This window comes from Mytilus californianus, unplaced genomic scaffold (genome assembly GCF_021869535.1).
Source record: "Mytilus californianus isolate M0D057914Y unplaced genomic scaffold, xbMytCali1.0.p SCAF_5, whole genome shotgun sequence".
Lineage (NCBI taxonomy): Eukaryota > Metazoa > Mollusca > Bivalvia > Mytilida > Mytilidae > Mytilus > Mytilus californianus.
Window position 1 is genome coordinate 69,513,221 of NW_026262701.1, and position 12,106 is coordinate 69,525,326.

Here is a 12,106-nt window from a genome sequence, read left to right on the forward strand (position 1 = left end):
TGTTATGATTTATTTGAAATAATCTGTTTTATGTAACAATTTTTACTGGACATTTACCACTATTGATTGTTATTTGCTTAATGTCCACTGGCAATTTCAGGCATGTTCAGGTTAACAATGAATGGGTATGGCTCTGCAAAATGGCTCCAGCTGTTTCTGTGCAATAACTAAAGAATTGTTTAGACAATGCTTTTTAATATATTGTCACTGATGACCAAATTGAGGTCAAGTTTGATAATGACCATTTTCAGTTTTTTTCGTCCTGGAGTTGTGGTCTTTGATTGACTCAACAATAGCACTTTATGTTGTTACTAATAAATTGACTCTTTTAAACAATGCTTTCAATTTTTAATATGTTATTACTGATGACAAATTTTAATATGTTATTACTGATGACAAAATGGAGGTCAAATCTTTATGCAGATTTTGTGAAATAATGACATGAAACGGATTGATCCAATATGTCTTAAATTTTAATATGTTGTTTCTTAGACAAAATGGAGGTGAAGATTGAATTTGATGATTTTTTCGTTAGTTCCTTGATTGCTTAATTGTTTCATGTAAGAAAAACCTGGTTTGCTGTCATTTTGACAGTCTCTTTTATTGTCTTGATTTGATGCATTTCCCTAGCAAATTTGAAGTAGTTCTAGCAAACTTAATCTCCCTCAAGGAAATAGGGCCTTAAAGTCCATTTTCCTTTTGGGGAAAAAGAATATTTGTTGGCAAATTCAATGATATGATTGATCTTTTTATGCCCCGTCCGTCCCGTTTTCGTTGCAAAGCTTGAGCAGAGGCATTTATGTCCTCAGACACATTCTTCTTTTATTTTTAAATATAGTGAAAGGTGAAGTCTTTTTAAAATCTTATATGAAATATAAACAAGATTTCACAAATTGTTTATGCATAGCATTGACTTTTCACTAAAAAACTTTAATTTGGGGTGAACAAGTTTTTATAAGTTACAGGAAACCACAGCAAATTGACAATATTAATTACCCATAGAATTAGTGCATATTCTTTGAATGAGTGGAATGAGAACCTCATAATGTGGTAAAATTTGAATAGATCACTGTTCACAGACACAGACTGACTTAATCCAAATAACTGAATTAATTATAGGAGTTATTTCCCTTTGTACACAAAATAGTAAACAATGCAACTGGTATCATTCAGAAGATATTTTTTTTCTATATTTACTTCTGATAAGGTTGATTGATATTTAGTTAATCTCTTATTTGTTTGTTACTTAAATATCACTTTTTTTGAAATCTCCTATTTCGTATGATTTTTCAGTTTTGACTCTTCTCAAATGAATAAAATTTATTATATAAATTAACATATATCGTATTTGTGTGCAGATAAAGATGTTAATGTCATTGTTGAAATTCTGGTTTCAAATATTTACTTTACACCCACCTAAATAAACATCAAAGAATATTAGATATAAGTAAAAAGTAGCCTTAGTTTTTATACCACCACTAGGAACTAGTAGGCGGCTTTATCAGATTGGCTTTGTCCTTTGTAAATCCAATTTCTGAATGTTCGAGACATACTAGAATAAAATTGTACCAGGTTTTGTAGGTGACATTTGAACTTTGAATAATATGAGAGTAACCAAGAGGGGGAATTGAAAAAGTTTAGATACCACTTTTTATTTATAAATGTATCATATAATACATGTATGCCTTTTATGTACAAGAATAAAGTTTTATGACATATTTTTATCTTGTGATTTTTGCAGCGAAAAAGACTGTCTCCTAGCTTTATTCTAAAAAAAAAATGTAATATTGATGTGTAAGGTATTTCAAAGTACACAAATCTTCAGCATGCATGAGTTTGACTGTAAATGAATGCAAGAGTAAATAAAGTCAAACCTTGTTGTATGGAACACGGATGTCAGATAAGTCTTATTTTGTCAGTATTAGTGCCTAAGTCTTTGTATCTGCAGATACGGTTAAAAATTCCTTCATAATAATAACATTACTTTTGGTTTACAAGGTCAAGAACTTCAGAGTCACAATATGTATAAACAGTATGAATATGTGCACTTCACAAAATGTTTTCCATTTTATATTTCAAACCCTTTAAAAACAAATGCACTTAATTTTAATATTTAAACCTTTGTCCAAATTTCTATGTCAAATAGTTTTTTTTGTATGTATTTTTCAATTATCTGATGTCTTGTGTGAATGTCTGTGTAAAGTAATTTTATGTTCCCTCAGTTCATATGAAGGATTTTGTTTCATAACGTAGATTATGCGATAACTCTTCATATTGTAGTTCCTGCAATTTATTGCCTTGATTAAAGTGAAATTAACAGATTTACAACTTCCTGGAAGACATATGACAATTGCTAAGTGACAAGATACAGACATTGAACCGAATGCTGTGAGCCAAAAAACTATTGATTATAGAGACTATCGTTGACAAATTAGGTCATTTATAACAGTAATTGACAGAGTGGATACTAGCATTTAGGTCAGATCTGATCAATAGAAGTTGAACTCCCTTTGACGGTACGGTTTAGTTTACAGCATCATTACTCGATATTGATTCCGTCGCCAGATGATTTACTATAAACCAAAGTCATTAACGCCAATGCCTGTTTGACATTTTATTCTGGCATAATTGGATGTACTTGTAAATGCAAATGAGGCAGCCTTACGTCTTAGAAAATGGGTTTAAGCTCCGTTGACGTAAGTGCTGTATATGGATTCAGTTAAAATGTGTTATGTATAAAAGACAATGTATAAACAATAAGATAATTGACTGGTTTGATTCACTTCTAGTTAATTGTCTGTCGCCATTAATTTAGTTTGCATTCATAAATTATAAATGTAGAGAATGCAAATTCAGTTGTAAATTGTTATATTTGAACATTGTTGTGAATTTTTTATAAAGAATAGTATTTTTTACAGTAAATGTTCCAAATTTGGATTTTTGTTGTATTTTTCCATGAATAATGTATGTGTTGTTGAGTGATGTGTAGGCATGTAGATCCGAGTGTTTAATTTAATTGTTAGTCCCACTTTAGCTTGTGTATTATTGTGGTTAAAGTTGTGGGGGTGGATTATTAGATTTAGAATCCAAATTCAAGGTTAAAAGATTCTGAAATTAACTTTTGCTTCTAATTATGTACTTAAAACAAATTTGCTGTGTTAGAAATACGGAGACAAATAAATAATTTGTGGCACTGGATTTCTATTAAGTAGATTCTTAGAACTGACAAACTTATAAATTGCAACTAAACCGACAAAGCTAAATCCAAAATTGAATTCTTCAGATTTCTCAAATTTCAAGTTAAAATGGAAACACTGAAAGCAGAAAGTTCTAACTTGAAAATTGTCTGGTATAGACTTGCAATTACCAGTGGAATAACTTCAAATTTAGCATTTATGAGTTTCACTGAAATGATAATATACCCAGTGCCACCCTTAACAAATTCTTTGTTTGATGTTGCCTACCCGTGCGTTGTAGGATTGGGTAGGTAGGTAGGGTTTTTTTGGGGGCCAACAACAAAAGTTACATGTTTTAGGCAAGAAAAAAATGTTAGGATGGGTAGTTGTCTCATTGGCACTCATACCACATCTTCTTATTTATATTTAGAGCATGAAAAAAAAAAAAATTGAAACGATTTGTGTCATAAAGTTTTTCAGGTAGGCTGCTTTTTAGGTGGGTAGGTAGGCAACATCAAACAATTTTAATTTTATTTTTGGGCAAGTCAATATTTTGTCATTTCAGTCCATTTGAAATTCCATATTTTCCATGAATAATATAAAAGAAAGGATATGGTGTATCAATTCATGACACAAATCACTATTTGCACATGAAAAAGGTAAAGGAACAGCTTTTTTTATTGCCGTTCTTCATCTTAAAGTATTAATGAAGCCTTTAACATTGATATAAATATCTGTACTCATTACTGAAGATGGACCCTAAAACTTGTTATATTTGTCTCAGTCAAAACTTGCCAACAGCTGATTTTGTTTTCAGTTTGATGTTTATAGCACTCTTTAGTTATGGTTTCATTAATGTAAACACATTTTTTATGTGCCTGTCCCAAGTCAGGAGCCTGTAGTTCAGTGGTTGTTGTTGGTTCATGTCTGTCATATTTATTTTTTCTTTCGTTAATTGTTTGGTTATAAATTAGGCTGTTAGTTTTCTCAATTGAATTGTTTCATATTTTTCATGTCAGGGCCTTTTATAGCCGACTATACAGTATGGGTTTTTCTCATTGCTGAAGGCCGTACGGATGCCTATAATTGCTTACATCCACTTTATTTGAACTTTGGTGGATAGTTGTCTCATTGGCAATCATACCTTATCTCCTTATTTTTATATATCAACATAACACTATTTTTACCAATGCGTTGTATCAGATACATACAATGTATGTAGACCAAAAGAAGACCACAAAAGCAATAGATACTATTGGTTTATTCTTCAACCAATTTCATTTCAAGTATTTGTTAATAACAACAATTTATCTTCCTTTATTGTATTTATGTAGCCTGTATCAATATTTCAAGTCAAGTAGTTTTATTTGAAAGCTTTAACCATTTATTTATAGATGTTTCTGTAAGTTCTGAATGTTCTTTAAATAGGTTAAAACTCCTCCTTGTATAGTAGTTAAAGAATGCACCAATGAAACTATATAATACTGTAAACTGACTTATTTTCTAACCAAATTGGCAACAGTTTATTTTAACTATTTTTTTACATTTTTGATGCATTTATATTTACACCAAGATGATGTTAAATGAAATTGGATACCCTGCATTTATCATGCTTTTCAATAACATATGGTCAAATCGCTGACCCCCCTCCCCCTTTTCCAAATTATTGAAACTTATCATTCGGCTTTGACATTAATATTTTGGCCTAAATTAGATACACCCATGCAACAAAAAGGAATTTTATATTCATGTATCATTAATGCGAAAGTCTTAAAAATAAATTTCTCGAAAAAATTATTTTCGTTTAAAATATCAATAGTGATGCCACATGTTAATTATGGTGATTTGACGGTAGCAAATGCAGTTTTACTGGCAAAGAGGAGTGGAGGCAGTAAAACAGACTACCAAATCCTGATTGAAGGCAACAACTCTTCCAACTACAGTACTGTTGATCCTGTTCAAATGCATTACAAAAAGAAATTGTACATTAGAGCTTGTGTAACTGTATTTATATAAGGTAAAGATAAAATGAAATTCCACGAAAACTTCAGGAATGACTTTGGCACATAAACATAATGGCAAAACATGACTTCATCCAAACAAAAACTTTCTAATCACAGGTAATTTGGTTAATAGTACGATTCAGATTTGGATAAAATCTCATGGAAACAGTCTTTTTGATAAGGATTATGTGTTATTTTCAATGATATTGTATTGATCAAACATTTAAGAATTCCAGCAATTGGTGGCCTAAGACATGTCAGTTGTGGATTTCACGGTAAATTTGAGCAAATGAAAAAATTGTTACATAAAGATTGCATTACCGTACTAAATTTTCTCCATAACTTTGTTGCACAGGTATATTCTCAGACAATCAACCCACAAACACATTACTTATTCTTCTCCATAACTTTGTTGCACTGAGATATTTTGTGGGTTGTCTGTCTGAAAATATCCCAGTGCAATAAAGTCATGGGGAAGATTTAGTAATGTGTTTTTGGGTTGTCTGACTGTAGTAATGTGTTTGTGGATTGTCTGTCTGAAAATATCCCAGTGCAATAAAGTCATGGGGAAGATTTAGTAATGTGTTTGAGGGTTGTCTGTCTGTAGTAATGTGTTTGTGGGTTGTCTGTCTGAAAATATGGCAGTGCAATAAAGTCATGGGGAAGATTTAGTAATGTATTTGTGGGTTGTCTGTCTGAAAATATCCCAGTGCAATAAAGTCATGTGGAAGATTTAGTAATGTGTTTGTAGGTTGTCTGTCAGTAGTAATGTGTTTGTGGGTTGTCTGTCTGAAAATATTCCAGTTCAATAGAGTCATGGGGAAGATTTAGTAATGTGTTTGTGGATTGTCCATCTGTAGTAATATGTTTGTGGGTTGTCTGTCTGAAAATATCCCAGTGCAATAAAGTCATGGGGAAGATTTAGTAATGTGTTTGTGGGTTGTCTGTCTATAGTAATGTGTTTGTGGAATGTGTTTGTGGGTTGTCTGTCTGTAGTAATGTGTTTGTGGGTTGTCTGTCTGTAGTAATGTGTTTGTGGGTTGTCTGTCTGAAAATATGCCAGTGCAATAAAGTCATGGGGAAGATTTAGTAATGTGTTTGTGGGTTGTCTGTCTGAAAATATCCCAGTGCAATAAAGTCATTGGGAAGTTTTAGTTATATGTTTGTGGGTTGTCTGTCTGAAAATATCCCAGTGCAATAAAGTCATGGGGAAGATTTAGTAATGTTTTTGTGGGTTGTCTGTCTGAAAATATCCCAGTGCAATAAAGTCATGGGGAAGATTTAGTAATGTGTTTGTGGGTTGTCTGTCTGAAAATATCCCAGTGCAATAAAGTCATGGGGAAGATTTAGTAATGTGTTTGTGGGTTGTCTGTCTGTAGTAATGTGTTTGTGGGTTGTCTGTCTGAAAATATCCTAGTGCATCGAAGTTATAGAGAAGAATAGGAATGTGTATGTTGATTGTCTTTCTGAAAATATCTCAATACAACAAAGTTATGGAGAAGATTTATTATTACCATACCAAAAAGGAAGTAATTAAGGGCAAAGTTTAATTAATTTGTCTTGACTTTAATGTTTAGCTATATATTGTTTACAGTTGTATGTATTATCATAGCCACAACCCAAATTGGTCAGAAAGTAAGTTGAATATATTTTTTTTTTAAATTTGTCTGGTTATTTACAAATGACTATCTTTTATTTCTAAAATTACTGCACTTTTTAACAAACATTTATAACTCACCTGTCTAGGTTTAAAAATCTGCCTGTTAATGTTAACATACTGTGGTTTCAACAAGTAACTTGTTGTTAATGAATTTATATTTTTGAGCTCATAAAGACTGGAAAAATGTGAATTAAATAATTTCCCCTTTTTTGAACCTCAATTCTGTTACACCTGACCCTATTTTCACCTCTTAAAACAACAAACATAACTTTCCTGATCCCTGTTTTCACCTCTTCCTTATTTATTTCTTTAGTAAGATAAGATGAAAGCCAATCTCTCACACTCCCTGTCAGTGCCTCACACTGTCTGATCGATACCATGGATGAGTAGGCATATTTTTTGTGGCCAACCAATCTCTGGTTTACTACAAACATAAGATAGTGGCCTAGTTTTCACACAGCTGTTGTAGTGAAATGTCTGTTTCGTCAACACCCCAGGTAAAGTGAATTAAGTGTTATTGGATGATCATATTGGGTATTACAGCTTATTATATGTGACTATATCAAGTAAGTTTATGATTTTTTATTTTCTTATTTTTGTAATAAAAAAAAAATAAGGTGAAAAGTGAATTTTACAACTTTGTTTTATTTTTAGCTCAGAAATATCATGTTGTCATCCATGGGGTACATTGAGTTGCATGATTCAGATATGAAACCTATTCCTAAAAATTGATTTACATTTAATGAATTGAGAATATATGTTGATAGTTTTTTCTTATCAATACTAATCAATTTCAGACACCTGTCACCTGATGTTATTTTTAGAAAAGTTGTAAAACCATAAATTCAGCATTTATAATCATGCAAATTAGTACTGAATATCACCTGCTTGTAAATAAATGATATTAAAATGGCAATTACATCATTTATGAGTAAATATTCGCCACAACCTGACACACATACTCACATCAAATTGTTGACAATAATATTTAGATTGTCTAAGGAATTTGAATGGTACTAAATTATTCTGAAGGTATAACAATTGACAGGTATCATATTTTATTCCCAGCCGAAATATTTAAATTTTTGAAGCCCTAAAAAGTCATTTGAATGACATTTATTTTTAGTACCTGTACAGCAATGAATTTTTAATGAGTTGAAATCAATTAGCTAATTGATTTCGGCTCTTTTACCTGTTTTTATAAACTTTGGTTTATTTCAGGAAATATGTGCAAAAAGCTCAGAATAAACTTTTTGTGTAACTGTACAAAAATTATTTCAAAGATGACCCAGTCTGTGACCCTGGTTTTTATGGATGTTCATTGGTTTTGACAGTTGATTGGAACTTACATACCTTGTTGGGGATATCAGGAATTGAATAAAACAGGACCTGTCCAAACAGATTAAACATTGTAAACTTTTGAAACCACGAACTGAACATTGCCACAATAATGTAAAGATGTGTAATGTCAGAATTTTTCTCTGATGATACTGCCCACCTTCCTCATATACAAATAATGTAGATGTATAAAGTAGTTGAAATGGTAGTTGTTTACAAATATCCCCTAAAAGTTTTGTTGATCTTTGATATTTATTTGTGTTAAAAACAGCTACAAATTACTTTTGAGCTTTGTTTAAGTTGATTTCTTTTGACCTCATTGCACCACCTTTGTGGTTTGGTAGCTTGCTTGTCTTTAGTGGGGGGAGGTCATGGGGTTATTCCCTGGCCATGTCCAACTGTAGACTTGAATATTAGTATTTGCTATTTCTCTGTTAAGCAGACAGCATTAAAAAAGAAGTGCAAAAACTGGTGTGTGTAGATTCAAAATAATGTCTCAGGATAACAGGGGGCGGATCCAGGATTTTAGGTTAGGGGGGGGCGCAAACTTAAATTTTGGCTGAGCGGAGCGAGAAATTTTTTTTTGCGGTAAAATTATCGAAATGTTCTTTATTAAGCTGCGGACAACCCATGCTCTGCAAATTTTAGTGTGGGGGGGGGGGGGGGGGGTGCATGCCCACCACTCCCCCCACCTGAATCCGCCCCTGGATAGATTCAAAATAATGTCTCAGGATAGAGTGACATGTCTTTCTGGAGGCTGTTAACTAGTGCATTTAAGCTCAGAGAGTCCATCTTGTACAAAGCAGGGTCCATAACCATATCACATAAACATGTTCTTGTCCTAATATGCATATAGTATTTGCCGTATTTAGGTGTTAAATACCAATCCATCATCATGCTTTGACCCAATTACTGTCCTTGGATATTATTTATTTTTATTACATTGAAAATTTTATTTCCATAAATTGTCAGTCCTTACAAATATTGAGCTCATCACATCTGAGATTTGTTCTGGTTGACAAACTTTTGACTGAAATTTAATTTTTGAAGAATCCCCCTGCATCAGCTGTGTTATGGAGCCCCTGCCATTTTTTATTTATTTACCCTCTTCACTTGCCCTTTAGATGTCTATAGTTCCGTGGACTTGTTAATATTTGGGCAAAACAATGCCAAATATTATGCATTATACCAATTTAATGATACAGGTTCTTTAGATCTATTTTCCATCGGATTAAGATTAAGTACTGGACAATCCATTTTACATGATTTGCAAGAGAGAATGATTTTATATGACTCCTAAACTTCGACCCTCAGTCCATGACCTTCAGAGTACTTTTTAGAAAATATATAGCCCTGGTCATGAAAATACACGCCATTAAAAGTGACCCTTTAATGCAGCATATAAGTAAAAGGAATAGCGGACAGCTTCCTTCTCATCTATATATATATATATCCTTTCAATTTGTTGTCATTGATTGTACGCCTTAAGCATACATTGCATACATTCATATTTATATTTAATTTGATTTTAAAAAGTGATTTATATTGTCGCACTGTATAAATGTGGGCGGCATATCATGTTGTCTGTCAGGATAGAGGTTTTTGACAAGTTCGTTCATGATTTTACAACAAATATAAATCATATCCATATAAGAAAATGTCTGAACATTATGGCTTTTTGATTGACATAATTAATAACTGAGAAAATTGTTTACTTATTTTTTTTTACAAATCTTTTATTGGCTATTACTGTCAATTGTAAGAAAGTTTACAATTTGTTTTAATTATTTGATTTAAAAAAAAAATGTTGGAACTTTAAGGCTCATCTTAAGAAGTCCATTTGCATACAGCAAAAAAGTGGCAAAACAACCAAACAATTTTGTGATTTCTCTTTTATTTATGTTTAGGTCAAACAGTGTCACTGAACAAAAATTACCAGCATTTTTGAAGTATCTATTGCACAGTTAGTTGAAGAATGAATAAGTAAAACACTCACCGATAATGTATAAAATTAAGCAGGCCCAATGGATCATTTCACAAATTGTGTTGCATCGGGTGTATGTCATCTGTTTTTTTTTTTGCATTTTTGTTGGCTTGAAGGCTGCGCAACAGAATATACTAAGGCAGAAACTGAATTTTTTAATCCGTTCATTTTCACAGTTATTATTGGCTTTAGGAAGTTAATACTCATGGAACACTGCTTGTTGCCATATTCTTGCATGTTCTATAGGTTCTTATTCAGTTTTGATATAATTTCTTAATTTTGATATTTAAAAAAAAATTTTACCTCAATAAATTTTAAAGAAATATTATTAAGAACATGTAGTGATTTTGTGTAATGGGTAAATACCCTATATCCCTACTTTTCCCTGTCACCATGTTCTGAAGTTTTCAGTATTTTGTGTAAGAATATGATGCAGGCAAAATAACTAGGACCTATCTTTTATGGGGCAGGTTTAACTTGGCAGTTGCAATAAAATCAAACTAAAAAGGTAGAAAATTGAATCTGTTCATTTAACTTCTTATGTGTATATTACATGTACATGTAAAGTAGAAAAGCCTCGGTATAAAGTGTCATATACAAGTACAGAGCAGGATATTGAAGTCAGTTACCACATCCTGTCGAATAGACAAAAATTTGTGAATTACCGATCGGAATGTGATCATTTGGAACGGATACAAATACATGGACAGATACAGACATTTTTCCAGATTAAATTGCAGTTGTAACACAGAAAGTTTTAAAAAGTGTATCCGTAGTGCTACATAAATGTTTATCTTGACTGTCGTTGCTTAGTAAAACAGTAATATCTCTTTTGTTTAAAAGGTGGGGGTGGTGGGTGTTACTACCTTATTTAAATAATTTTACTTCGTTGTTTGCACGGATTAAATCAAAAGCAAACTTTAACATTGATAACTGAGATCCTCTTGAAAATGAGTAAAAAAGTCACAGGCGAACAAAAGTTGTCTTGGTCTAGAATTCTCAATGTTGAACTTGTTACAGATATGAAATGCATGTGTAGAAAAAAATGATAAGATACCAAGGCAGCAATGAAAAACCTTATACAGATGGACAATAGACGACCTAAAGACAAAAGATGAAAAGACAATCCACAAAACACAGAAAATGTTCAAAAGATATTCCACAAAACATTATTCAGAAAACGAGAGATTGAGTAGGCCACACATACCAAAACCTGGTGTGTAATACATCATACATATTTTGCAGGTTAAGTCCCTATAGCCTTTTCTGTAATCCTTCTCTAACAAGACAACCTCTTGTGCCCTGATAAATGTGTTTTAGGTGTAAAGATTTAGATTGGGAAGGTATAAAGTGAAAGAGAAGATATATATTAATATATAAAGTACCTTGCTATCTAAGGATAGATGCCTCTGGTTGCATATAGGAAAGATTGTTTTTCAAAATACATGTTTATTTGTTTCTTTGAGAATACCTACCAAGTGTACCATGTCTTTTACTCACATCATTTAGACTTTAAGGAACTGAGCAACAGTCTTGTATACCCACTTCCACTTATAAAAATATAAAAAATTAAATTTCTGTACTGTTTATCTTTGGCTATTTTGGGGTACAATCCACAGTATTTGAACCTGTTTATAGAATGTCTAATTTATTAGTCCCCTACGAACTAAGTTACAGTTTAAGTTTAAATTTTGTTCCAGTCTGATGATTTTGTGCAGAGTTATGGTCCTTGGACTTAAAAAATTAACTCAAATAATCAGTTTTCTGCACTTTTTTTCATCATGCTTGAAGATATTGATTTGAAAATTGGTATATAGTTTTATCATGACAAGTTACAGTTCAAGTTCGAATTTTGTTCCGGTCTGATGATTTTGTGCAGAGTTATGGTCCTTGGACTTAGAAAATTCACTTAAATAATCAGTTTTCAACACTTTTTTTCGTCATG

General features: G+C 32.0%; 1 protein-coding gene and 1 long non-coding RNA gene across 6 annotated transcripts in view; both read left to right on the forward strand.

Annotated features, from left to right (window-relative positions):
* Positions 1-12,106, forward strand: part of LOC127701374 (uncharacterized) — a 189,643-nt gene that overhangs the window by 57,948 nt on the left and 119,589 nt on the right. The gene's annotated exons all lie outside the window — the stretch shown is intronic.
* Positions 1-12,106, forward strand: part of LOC127701300 (uncharacterized) — an 83,039-nt gene that overhangs the window by 24,139 nt on the left and 46,794 nt on the right. Inside the window, exon 1 of one of the 5 annotated variants that reach the window (XM_052205184.1) lies at positions 7,233-7,336. The exons of 3 other annotated variants lie outside the window; for them this stretch is intronic. The gene's annotated coding sequence lies outside the window, so the exon portion shown is untranslated. Of the gene's footprint in view, positions 1-7,232; positions 7,406-12,106 lie in introns of those variants that run through there. One more of the 5 variants, XM_052205178.1, reaches the window with a different exon arrangement.